General features: G+C 39.1%; 1 protein-coding gene across 4 annotated transcripts in view; it reads left to right on the top strand.

The window, feature by feature from the left end:
- Nucleotides 1–856: 856 nt before the first annotated feature.
- zfhx4 (zinc finger homeobox 4) overlaps nt 857–12,832 on the top strand; it is a 74,609-nt gene continuing 62,633 nt past the window's right edge. For 2 of the 4 annotated variants that reach the window (XM_039667064.2, XM_039667061.2), the window contains exon 1: nt 4,073–4,456. The gene's annotated coding sequence lies outside the window, so the exon portion shown is untranslated. Of the gene's footprint in view, nt 949–4,072; nt 4,457–4,806; nt 5,352–12,832 lie in introns of those variants that run through there. The other 2 variants (XM_039667063.2, XM_039667062.2) reach the window with 2 other exon arrangements.

The raw sequence follows: 12,832 nt of genomic DNA, 5'->3' as shown, positions 1-12,832 counted from the left end.
ACGTCTCGCTAAATAGTCCACAGTCACTCTCATTGATTTTCTTTATCAAATAAACAGAATGGCACCGCGTGCCTGGCCGTCTCCCTCATCCGTGATCCCGGGACGCATGCAGCAGCTGGGAGCTCGTGCGAATTTACCACATTAAAACATAGCATTATCATATTGATGGATGTCATTAAAACTCTGTAGTTTCAGTACTGCAAGCCTATAAATCAATTAATTATTTGATATCTTTATTTAATACTGAAATACCCTATAATGCGAAAATATTCTAATTTATTTTTAACACTTAAGCCTCGTTTTTATTTGCATTTAGTAAATGTCATTTGTCTGTATCTGTAAAAGTATTTTTTCTAATAAATTTTATTAATGCCCTCACTGCTCTCTGCCACTTCATTTTGTTTCTCATGAAAGGTGAAAGTCGTGTCTGATACCAGTTTCATGTCGTATATGGATTTTCGTTTATATAATCGATCGAAATGTCCCAATACATTGATCGAAAGTCCTGTGTTTTACAAACAAGCATTTGTGAATCTCGATTTTACGTTGGAAGTGATTTGGCCACGACGTTGTTCACAGATTGTTCACGCAATCTTGTATTTGCTTGTATTAAATATAGCCTAAAAGGAAATTAATAAAAATAATTTTTTTAAAAATATACGAATGCACTTATTCTTATTCGGTTTGAAAGTAGCAAGAACGTTCTAATTGTTCAAATCATTCTGAATGACATGTCGTTGCGGTATATGAAATTAAAGTTAGATAAGTCCGCATTGAGGGAGGCTGCACCCAATCCCCAACTTATTTCCCATTTTGTGTTCCAGCATCACCGCGCGCCGCTCTTTTCAATGAATGTGCCAAATCTAGGCATTTTCAAAAGAGTTTCCATATGCTATAAGCGGAGCATCAGAGAGACAGAGGACACCGGGATGCCCTTTTATACCAAAGGTACAAGCGATTTATTTTCTTTCTGTTGCCGTTTATAAACAAGAGATGGGAATATATAATTCTAAAATGAATATAATGTTTTAAACAGACTGCACGTGAAATATGTCGGTTTAGTGTAAATTTCATTTTTAAAACAGAAAAGAGAGCTGATCGGATACAGATGGCGGAGATTTTTTTTTTTGTATCATTTGTGGTCGATGTAAAGCATTTTGTTTTTATGAGAGAACTGTATCCACTGTGGGACAGTTTTGAAACGATTTGATTGGGGAAATCGAACATCTTTTGGATTTTATATAGGCTACATTTTTGTTGTGGTAGTTATTAATATGCACTTTTGTGGCTTTGTTGTTGTTTAGTAGCCTACTCGGTGTGATAGCCTACTTTTGTGAATACTTTGCCATTTCGACTTTGCCAATCATAACGTCATGAAAAGTGATTTTATTCAATCAAATATAATCAATTAGATATTTTCGTTATGATAACGCATGTTTGGCTACTTTTGTTAGGCTATAGCCTATTGCACGGGGATTTTCCCGTCCTCCACAAATAGTGAAAACTTTCTTAAAGTGTGTGTGAGAGAGAATTGAGAATCTTTGAAGGAACTTTATTCTCTGTTAGCGAAGAATTTTGGACAGTGCTTTATGCGGCTACAACTGGTCAGTTACTGTCAAAACCTGACCTCTCAGACCCCAGAGGGCGCCAGGCGGTTTGGACAAACCTTTCGTTTGTGGGGCAGGACAAACATTCACTCCTTCAGTAGCCTACGATTAAAGACCAGAAAAAAAACAAACAAAAAAAACCCTGGAGTCATTGTTAGACATCGTACATTTAAGAAAGACAATTATAAGAAATCACAGGTCGCGAATGGTGTGATGATTGCTTTATTGACATTTCACTTAAATCAATATTCATGCAGTTTTTGATACGTCTCATAGACAGCACTTCAGAATGTCATAAAAAGCGAACAAAGCTTTTGATATTGTTTGGATATAGCTGAAAATGAAGAAAATACATTGAAATAGGACAATAAACAAATAAGCTAATCACCGATGATAAATGCTAGTCATTGTACATTACACGCTAGCTTTTACCAAACAACAAAAAAGAAAAGAAAATCTCAATAGGCTACTTGTCGGCTACATCACAAAAAAAAAACATACCGCAACAAAACCCCAATGTTTAATAATTTAAGATGAAATAATACGCTAATAAAACGATTTTCGTCAGAGAAAGAAGAGCAGAAAGTACGAGGGTGGACACGAGCATAATTTGAAAGTGCTAAAGCACTGTCAGCCACGCAGCTTCCACTTTTTACAGCCTAAAACAGTTCAAAAGACAGCAAACTCTTATAAAAACGCTACATGTATCCGTCAAAGTATACTTGCATAAGAGGTGAGACCTTTAAATCAATAGTTTTAAAGTCCTCCGCGATGAGCAGCAGAAATACAGTCGTCAGTGGCAAATAAATAACCTTTACTCCGCCGCATTTGCTTTGCGTTTAAATGAAGGAAAAATCTGAAGCTCCCCGTGTGTCCTTGCAAGCTCGTCTCGGGCTTGTTTCTGTTCTCTCTCGTTCATCCTGCCGAAACACCACTTGGGTCTGGCAGGCACGAGTCCCCCGAGGACTAGAAACACTGGATCAGGGGTAAAGAAGTAACGCCTCTGTTGACCACCTCTCGCCCATCCACAGACCCACAGTAGACATGCCAATCCAAGGGCTCGTGTTTTACTGCAAACACAGCTCTGGTATTGGGTATAGCATCCTTATCGTGCGTTCCGGAAACAGAGCCTCGCTCAATTCAACCCCTTCGATTTTTTCATAAAGGAGAGCCGATCTTTTGATTTTCTTCCCGATTAACATCTTGTAGGGTCTTCTTTCAATGGCGACATTTTAGGAGATCCTTAGCTAATCAATCGGAGCATTTAGTAACCTATGCGAGTATGAATATGAACTAAATGCCTGATGAGTCAAATAAAAGGATGTAAAGTTCATAAGCCATAAAGGCTCTTTTACAGGATACCGTTCCGAGGCCCATTTACTGCCACTTTGAAGATTTATCTAATACTGATAAATATTCTGCAAATTTAAAGGCTATCGAATTTAACGTTTAATATATGTTTTGTTTGCTAACCAAATGCGTAGTTATACAGTAGCCTATATGTCATCAAGTGCCTTAACCTGTTATCTAAAAGCAAAATAGGTTAATATTCGCAAAGCCTATAGCCTACTGCATGTTCTCTTACAACACAATAACCTACAATAACGGAAAATCATTATAGCCCTCAACTGGGGCGATGTGTCCATTTAATCTAAACAGCTATTGTAGCCTTATATGCCAAGCCGATCCTTAATCAGCGATACTTGTACAGTATTCATGTTTTTCTTATGTTATGTTTTTTTTTTTTAATTTACATTGCATTTCAATTTTTCTTTGAAGACTACATAGCCTACTGTAGTAATAACACAAAAGTCAATTTCAATCGTGTTCTTAAATCATTTTATAATATTATATTTTAAAATATTTGGATTTACATGCACTTTAATCTATTCCATAATGCAACAATAGTGTCCAAATGCATGTCTGCCGTTTAAATCTGTAAATGTTAATACATCGAAGTATTAGGGGATATTAATTAAATCTCTCGAAAAAAAAATATTGAGGAAGCATTGCTATTTGCACACGATATTTAGGCCGACTGCATTAAAATCAAAATCAGAAATTGCCATATTTTTTTAATAACAGCAGAATAACATTTTAATGTCTTTAATATTTATGAATTTATTTTATTTTTTTATTTTTTAAATATACGGCTTTGATCACAGGTATGACTAAAAAAAATAAAAAATAAAAAGAAAAGAAAAGAAAAAAAGAAAAGAAACGTCCTATTGTCCCACCAAATGTTCCAGGCCGTTATAGGACGTCTTGCCCACCGAAAACAGATTTCCCCCCTATTAGATCATTTTAGGAATCTGGCTCGTATACAGCCCTTCGGCTCTCCAAGTTGAAACAGCGCGTCATTTGCAATGTGGAGACTGTTGATCACCTCACTAATTACGTCTCTCTCTTTCTGCCTCGCGCGCTCTCTCTCTCCCTCCCTCGCGCGCTCACTCCCCCTCTCTCTCTCATTCCCAGAGTGCATATCGAGAATAGACACACAAAGACATGCGCACTCAACTTAATCAGCCATTTTTTTAAACAGGGCTAAAACGATAATAATTAGCAGAATAAAGACATATCGGATTTTCATTTCCTTACCTCCTTTCCCTTACCCCTCCACAACCGAAACTGCTAGGCAGTCGTCGACACATCTTTTACACAACCGGACCCAAAGGATCGACTCTTACTGTAGTATTTACGTTTTTTCCAATAAAGTTGGAGGATTACTGTTACATTTTTTTCTTTTTTATCCTTTTTTGTTACCTACTTGCGGTACCATTGGATGTGATTTTTTTTCCAGAAAAAGCAAATATCAGGAGAAGAAGCGGAGGGAACTGCGGGGGAAGAAAGTAAGTTTTTTTTTTCTCCCTTCAACTTTTATTGAGTAGTTGGTGTTAAATTTAGGTCGAGTATTGATTTTCTTTCGCGACTAGTCTTGCTGAATATGCGCTATGCCGCTGTCGGATCACAGCTTTATGTGATATAATTTCGACAAATGTCAGCCTAAATATTTTTCTCTCAGTTTATAAAACAGTCGTTTTTGCCGAACTGTCAGGAGACGTTGCCCTACCGTATCTATACACCTTTCCCAACTCTATTTCGTTTATTTTGCTAGGAACCCATTACAAATGTTATGTTTAGCCCTATTTGATATCGTTATTCGCTGATACAGAGCAAAAGTGTACAGATTTGTACGCTCGCGGCTGTTGTGTTCGCCTCAGGAGTTGGACTCGCCTAGTCACAGCAAACGCTAAACAGCAGGGCTTCCTTACATTTGACCAAATTATCACTCGTATATCTCAAACAACATAAGTCGTACATTTTTAATAACATCTGTTCAAAAAGGCAACGTGTCGGACTCGTTACGGTCAAACATATCCTGCTAGTAGTAAGAAACGCGAACGCTACGTTTTGACACGACGTCGCGAGGCGCTCCGCACCGGTGTTTTCAGTCATGCTTCTTGAGATGAGACTCAAAATCGGCACAGTTCACCTCTGACAACTAAAAGATGCTTCTTCGTACATTTCTGTTACCTGCAACGTATAAAACAGTCCCTCCGGTTGATGGTAAACGATAGGAGGGATTGAACTCTAACAGCTGCCGAGGGTCTCTCCTGCAATCTCCCGGACTCCTTCGTGTCTGTGGCAGACGTAAAAAAACGGAATAAAAAGGACCGAAAGCGATCCTATTTTCACCAGAAAGACCATTCCGTGTTTAAACTACTTCTGTCTTCTGTCTTGCCCGTAAGTTTCCTTTTCTTCTCCCTTCATTCCTTTTACGTTTTTCCTGAGAGAATTGTCCCCGAGTTTATAGTGAGGTCGGTATTCTTAAAGTTCAGAGTTTTCGTTTTTTCTTTTTATGTGGTAAAACGTTAACATTGGCATTGAAGACCCTGGCATGTGTGTGAGCGCTTGGCTTTTGGGTTGATGGTGAGTGTGAGACAGAGTCTTGGCTCCGATTGGAACGCGACAGTGACAAGGGCATCGATCGCTTCCATTGAGAGCACAGAAAAAAACACAGGCAGTGGGGAGGCAGAGCACAGAGCCGCGGTGTGTATCGCTGTGTGTCTGTGCTCTCGAAAACACCAGATTTTCACTGCCTGGATCACCGTATTTGTTGAATTTCTCGTTGTTTTGGGTTTACTCTTTACTGTTGGCAGCATGTTTGCTTGTTTGTGTATTAACTGAGCTGCGTTTGATTTTTCTTCATTAGACATTGTGGATTTGTACGCTTTTTTGTTGCATTAATACGATCCTTAATGGATACCTGGATTTGTTTGCAAATTGGATTTGACCCGGACATCTGTGCATCTTTTTTTATTGGATTCGTTATTTCATATATATGTAGGCTATATAGTTTTTTTTTTTTTAATTAATTTAGTAATAATTCAGTTACTACCAACAACAACAACAGTATTATTACTATTATTATTATTATATGCATATTCTTATGTCTTGCATGTAAAGGTAGTGCTTTCTTTTTTTTTGTTTTACACTTTTTTATTTTTTTATTATTTGTATTTATATTAATGAATAAAATGTTGTTTTTTTCATTCTGCAATTCTGTTTCTGTGTGACAACAACAGTTAGATGTAAAACATTTATTTAAAAAAAAAACGCTTTCTCTGAGATCTGCAGATACGCAAGGCATCTGGATCTAATAAGCGTGCTTTGATTAATTTTCAGATGTGTTTTGCGTTTTTGCGTCCACATAATTTCGTACAGAGTACAGATTGATTCGAAGCAGCTCGGAAAATCGGGAAGCCAACGCGAGGAGCCTTTAATAACTCTTGAGACATGTTCTGCAGTAAGATTGGCTGAGGCTTCTCCTAGGGTCGACAATGTGTCATTTCCATGAAGCCAAATTGCCCACTGCCTATATGATATTAATGTGCAAATCAATATTTCAGGGATTAAATTTCCCTTCTTCATTTTTTATGGTTTCTACCTCAATAAGTCTCAAGTCTAATAGAAGAGGCTGGATGATTTAAAATCCGCCTCTGCGGAGTGGCTTGCTACAAGCCTATCACAGCGTTCTGCTGTTCAGTACCGAAACTCCTATGGCAACGCGTAGGGCTTGACTGCCACTGCTTTGTGACATTAAGACACCCAATTTGGCTAAAAGGCTGAGAGATGACTGCATGTTCGGTTGAATGCTAATACGTGGTTATCCCAGCATTGATAGTTGTAAAAGAGAAGCCCCATTTAAACACACACACTCGCTGAAGTTTGCATACACATGCACTCAGACACACACACACACACACACACACACACACACAAATTTGACAGCATCCATCTTTAAAAATCAGACGGCCAACCATCATCACTAGGATCAGTTTCTCCCCAAAATGCTGCGATAGCACATTTTCAATAGCACAATAAAACATTTTCAGTAAAGGCCTTGTTCGAGAAATAGACAGGGAAATACTGTTTCTATTTTCAAATGTAGTGATATGAACCATTCAAAGCATCATGGAGCACGGCTTATTTCATTGCAGTTGTGAAAAATCATTGTTGGTCAGAATAAGCAGGAATATATATATATATATATATATTTAGGTTTTTTTTTTTAAACCCTGACATTATAATAGTCCTCTGAGCTTTCTACTGTCTATCATTAGGTGTTTGTTTTTTATTCATCTCGCACCATCTGGGCTACGCTTCATGGAGCGGCATGAATTTCATGTGATATATATTTTTTTTCCATTTGGTCTCATTTTAAACCTTTGAAGAGACCAATTTAATTTCGCCCGCACAGAAGGAAAAATGTACATGGTGGAGGACAAAGACCTTTTTAATCTGGCTGCGACTGTATGGTTTCCTTTAAGATTCCCTGTCTGTTATGATTTCAAAAGCTGAATGTCGTTGTGATAAGATATTGTCCTTTTTTTTGCTGTCATTTTTTGAATACATCTTGAAAGTGTGCTCTACTCAAGACTTTTACATTTTATAACTAGAACGACTTATTTTTGCTGTTTATTAGGTTCTCATTTGCTAGTGGTTGTTGTGGTTTCCCAAGCACATTAACCATTTAATAAACTCCAGTGTGTGTTTGTATGTGCGCTCCTCATAGATAGCATTGAGAAAACATTTCACATTGTTCTAAGAGGAACTATAGGGCTTTTGTTGTGGGCCCAATTGAATTTGGTTCGGAGGATGCAGTACTTGCCCCGGTCCGCAGAGCAGTGGGTGGAAAGCTGAGAAGTCAGGAGCTGGCTTAATGTATTAAGGGGGGCCTTTTTGTGTCAGCCCCGAGGCATTTCTGAGGCAGAAAGAGCCTCCCCTGCTTAGAGGCTTTCTGAAGGGTTAAACACTTGGATGGGGTTCAAGCTCCATAGCGCCTAGGGAAAGTGCATTTGAATATGTACAAGTTTCATGTAATTAGGACTTAATTTTATTAACATATGCAAATTGTTAACTCTGATGTTTGTTCAGCTGGTGGAGATCATCTGAGCACAAACGGCTCATTGTTCCTGGGGCAAATAATGGATTTGGAGTCGGACGGTGGCAAGGCATAACCAGCTATCTAATTTAAGTCGTACCAATGGCGAAATTTCATTAGTAGCCATGGAGATGGGTTAATTGTGCTGATTAATGGCCCTGACTATGGCGACGGCCCCCCAAAAACACAGCAAAAAGCACGGCGGCTTACTTAATCCGCCTCACGATAACACTTGTTTAGACACGTTTCTCTCATGTGGGTATTTGCATATGCAAATCCGGGGTCTTCCTGATCTCATTCGTCATGTCGAGCTGTCAAACACGCAGAAAGACAATGAAAGCGAGAGCGAAGGCTGTTGCCGATCCCACCACAGAATGGCCGGCATTATTCAGGCCGACAACATTCTTTCATAATTTGTTTCTGATTAATAGACCAAGACTGAGGCTCGTTCTGTTCGAGGCTTTTTGCAAAGAGAAGGTCAGGTCAGAAAGAGTTTCCACAGCAACTAAAGATCTATTCTTTCCCTTTGGCTAATTAAATCACATTCTTAAGGCCTCTCCACTTTTTTGAGGAGAATGGAGGAGCGGGAAAAAAAAAATACTGTCTCAGATAATCTCTAGTTTCCTTCAGCTATAGTTGGGGGAAGCCTGGTGCAGTGCTAGTTCTCCTGAAGTAATCCTGTTTTTTGACAGAAATGTAAACTGATATAATTGCTTTTCAGGAAAGGGAATGCAGGGTTTGTACTAGTGTAAAAAGCATCGGAAAAGGATTAGCATTTTTTTGCATAATGCACAGCGGCTTTGAATGGGGCACTGAATGGTTGACTGAGTGACTTAGATGAAAGCAAGATGGAAACGGTGCCTTCTTGTCCTTTCTTTCCAGGCCCCGTTTGTCCCCAAAGATGTTTGTCGAGGACTTGAGACAACAGGCGTAGGCTTCATATTCCCGAAGCCTCCCAAGATGCCTGCAGATTTTGTCATCATGTGAAGTAATATGTATGATAATGGTCTCTCTCTCAACTGGTAAATAGCAGCCCGTATATTCTTTTTTCAGTAGCGTTCAGGCACAACAGCAGAGCTAGCGAGTGGATTCTGCAGAGATGTGTCCTCAATTTAAACAGAAGAGGTTTTGATTGCACGATAGATATGTGTGTACTTAATTCTTATTTCGTTTCGTTCTTTTGCTCTTTCAATATAAACAGGAATGAGAGCCCAAGGAATATGTTTGGAATCCTTTTGATATTCAGAGAAAAATATTCCAACCGTGAATTTGTGTGCGTGCATGTGTTAAAAATAAAACGATTAACACAGCATTCATATATTATAGATGAAGCGTTTTGGAGGACGGCCTGATTCTAGCGCTGGTTTGTGTGTTTGGGGGAAGGTGTCAGTAGTGTGACGCGAGCACCACTTCCGTGATTTCAGCGTCACTGACATCGCGATCTATTAAATGAACGCAAGCTGTTGCCAGAGACGTTTTCCCTGTTTTGTTGTGTTCTGTGAAGCCTTGATCATCTTTCACTGACCTTTTATAGACTAGAGCTGTCTTTTCATATGCAAATGATTAAGGGAAAGGAATTGTAGCCAGGATAAGTGCTCACAGGTTATCACGAACAAAACTATTATTCTCCTATTCTCTTCTGTCTCTTATTCCAACCGTTCCAGGGGTGAAAAGCAAGTAGCTTTGAGTCGACTGTGAAAGGTGGCTATGTCAGTCTTTTTAACTCCGGCGCTAAAGAAAAGGATACACCATAGATGACGGTTCACGTCTGTGCATTTCAAACAAAGCTCTCAGTTAGACAAGTCATGCTTTAGTGTCTGGTTGAATCAGGCGTGTACTGACAAGCTCAACCAGATGTTGATGTGGGCCCGGTTGCCAAGTGAAACTTGTATGCTGTGGATTGTCCCCCTTTCCGCCCCCACCGGCCCTCGAGATGTGCTCTCCTTACTCCACAGCTTGGATGTTAAAAACGTCTCTTCCTCTTCCGCGACTTACACTCCATTCCCCCCGATGTGTGAGAACACTGACTGATGAGGACATGAACATTTCAAACAATCGTAAGGGTTGTTATGAGAAGGACGTGTTATCGTGAGGAAATGTAATTTTGAGAACTTTCATTTTTGAGCGCAGTTATCTAAATGTTTTTGTTGCTCTTGGTCCTTTGCCAGTCAGGATTACATTACTTTTACTGTCAGCTTGCGTCTCATCGGAGAAGGGGATTTTTCCCCTTCATATTCTCAGGCCTTCCTTGTGTTTTTTGTGACGCCTTCTCTACAGGATATTAAAAGCGGGGGGGTTAAGAAATCCAACTAAAGCAACATTTTGGCATCTCATTGGAAAAAAGCAGTCATGTATGGAAATGAACAGAAAAACAAAACAAAATATTATGTTTAAAATCCAGAGAATCGCATTTTGACATCACAAGTTTTCGAGTACATATGTAGTCGTCGTCACTGAGGCTAAAGGTCCCCTCAATTGAAATAAGCCAATCTTCTTTGTGAGGATTTAAGTTGTAGGATCGGTTAGAGGATTTAAAAATATTTTAGATTATTGTAATATTACGTATACATATTAGCATATGACATTACGTCTGTCTCGCGTTTCAAAGCAGTTCTTTCATACCATGCAATAAGATAAGCTCATGAGAATATTTATGTCTCTGTAGATCACAGCATCGCTAACAGCAACCGAGTGTGCAGTTATATGGGCAAAGGTGGAACGTAACAGTTTCGTCTTGTTGCTGTTTCTTCGTCCATATGTACTGTAGATAAAACTTTATGTGAGGTTCATTTAGACAGATGTACACTCAAAAATCATATGCACCCTCGTTGCCGATCTCAGCTGGATAACAAGCCCATTATTAGTCGTCAAGAGAGAGATGAGACCATAATTGAATATGTATGACCGGTAGTGCCGTATGTAAACAGATAAATGAGAGCCTGCCCTCATGAATATTCATGCTGCTTGGTTCATCTGGCCCTATGATGAGGATATTAACATGGCCTTTCCACCTTTGTGTATGTATATTAGGGATGCTAACTATTAGTTGATGATTGATTAATTGTCAATAATAATTTAATCATTAAAACTTATTGATGGTCCATTAAGCAAGGTCATCATCAGAGTGCTTAGGTTCGTATGCAAAACATGACACGCTAGGACAAATGAACCGAGCATGCGGTAGTTATATTCTAAATGTATTTGTTTTCAAGCCATGCAATGGATGTAGGCTATAGCCATTTATTTAGAAACATAATTAACCAAGGGTCAAAAAAAACCTTCCAAACAAGTGATTTTACTGAACATAAGAACTACTTGTTTAATAAGATCCTGGTTGATATGATGTTTCAGATGTGCTCTTCTAATCTATGGTGCATGGTCAATCTAAAACAGTGTCCGATCGGTCTCTACACATCGTGCCTATCCACTTTACCCACCCCACCACACTCAAGATCCAGTTTTCGTTGGTAACGAGCGTTGATGCATCATGATCGCGATGCGGTCTGATCTCGAAAGTCCTGTAGCTTTAGCCAGGCAGCGTGTCGTGTCACTTCGTGATCTTTACGTTTTTTTTGTTTTTATGTCAATATTATGCATGTTATGTATTAAACAATGTTTGTGTTGGTTAAGCGGCTGGTTAAGTAGCGTGATTTTGGTTGCACCCCTCGCTTTGGATTTAAGAGGTTAAGGTTAATGATTAATCGATTAATTGATCGTTAATTTAAACAATGATTGATTATGGGAATTTATGTATATTGACATCCCTAATGTGTATGAAGAAAAGGAGCAGTTTTCCAGACATGACATAGGACTGTTTGCATTTGTCCAGGGGCTGAGTAGGAGAAGTCCCTGGAGAAGAATTTGGTTAATGCTAGACTTCTCATATCCTGTCTCGCTCTGGTCTGGCATGTGCGCTGGAATCATCTTTAATTATTTGCTTTAAAGGGGGTTAGACTTTCCATCAGTCCAGATGAGTGGCACAGACTGAAGGCTGGTTTTGTGTGGGTGCTCGAAATCCCAGCGTGGTCACCATCTTTTTAGAACGAGATTGAATGTGGAGCTCACGTTAGAGAATCGTGGTCATGAAATGAAAAGAACAAAGTATCACATTGAGCCGAGAGAAAAAAAAAGATAATGTGGTCGTCTGTATTTTGGGCTTTTGAAGAAACAACGATTTCCTGTCTCACCTTGTCCTCGTTTTTGGAAGATTTCTTTTAGTTTTATACGGAGACAATAGGCTGACTGGCTTGCCGTGCCCATAACCATTTAGGTTATGGGCAATCAAAGAAAGTGTAATAAAAAAGACCTATGGAAAGTGTATGAAAAAAAAATAAAACATTAGGAAAATTGAGGTCCTTTGGGGTGTTTCATATAAAATCAAATCAGAGGCCTTTGCGAAGATCAAGCGATGCATGCGAATGGCGAACCGGAGGGCTGTTAAATCTGACGATGGATGGGGCTAGAAGAATATTTGAGAAAGCGCAGATTATTTTCCATTTAATGCCTGCGAGTCTGTGAGATTTGTTGAAACAAATGTATATGTGCCATTTCATGTGCTCGCATCTTGGCTTTGCATTTCAAAACACTCCCTCACCGCAGCTTTATGATTATTACTGCATGGCATTTGATAGCAAAACAAATCATTCTTCCCCCTGACTATTACCATTCTGAGCTGTAGGTATAATGTGTTTTCTTTGCTTTAATTAGTTGGCGGTTATGCTGTTCCAGAGCTTGTTTTCTCTTCTAGGTTGTTGTTGACCTTAAAATACCCCCAGTGTCT

The sequence above is a fragment of the Pimephales promelas genome, chromosome 22 (genome assembly GCF_988280905.1).
Source record: "Pimephales promelas chromosome 22, fPimPro1.hap1.1, whole genome shotgun sequence".
Lineage (NCBI taxonomy): Eukaryota > Metazoa > Chordata > Actinopteri > Cypriniformes > Leuciscidae > Pimephales > Pimephales promelas.
The sequence above is the reverse complement of the archived record's forward strand: the minus strand, read 5'-3'. Positions and strand labels throughout refer to the sequence as shown.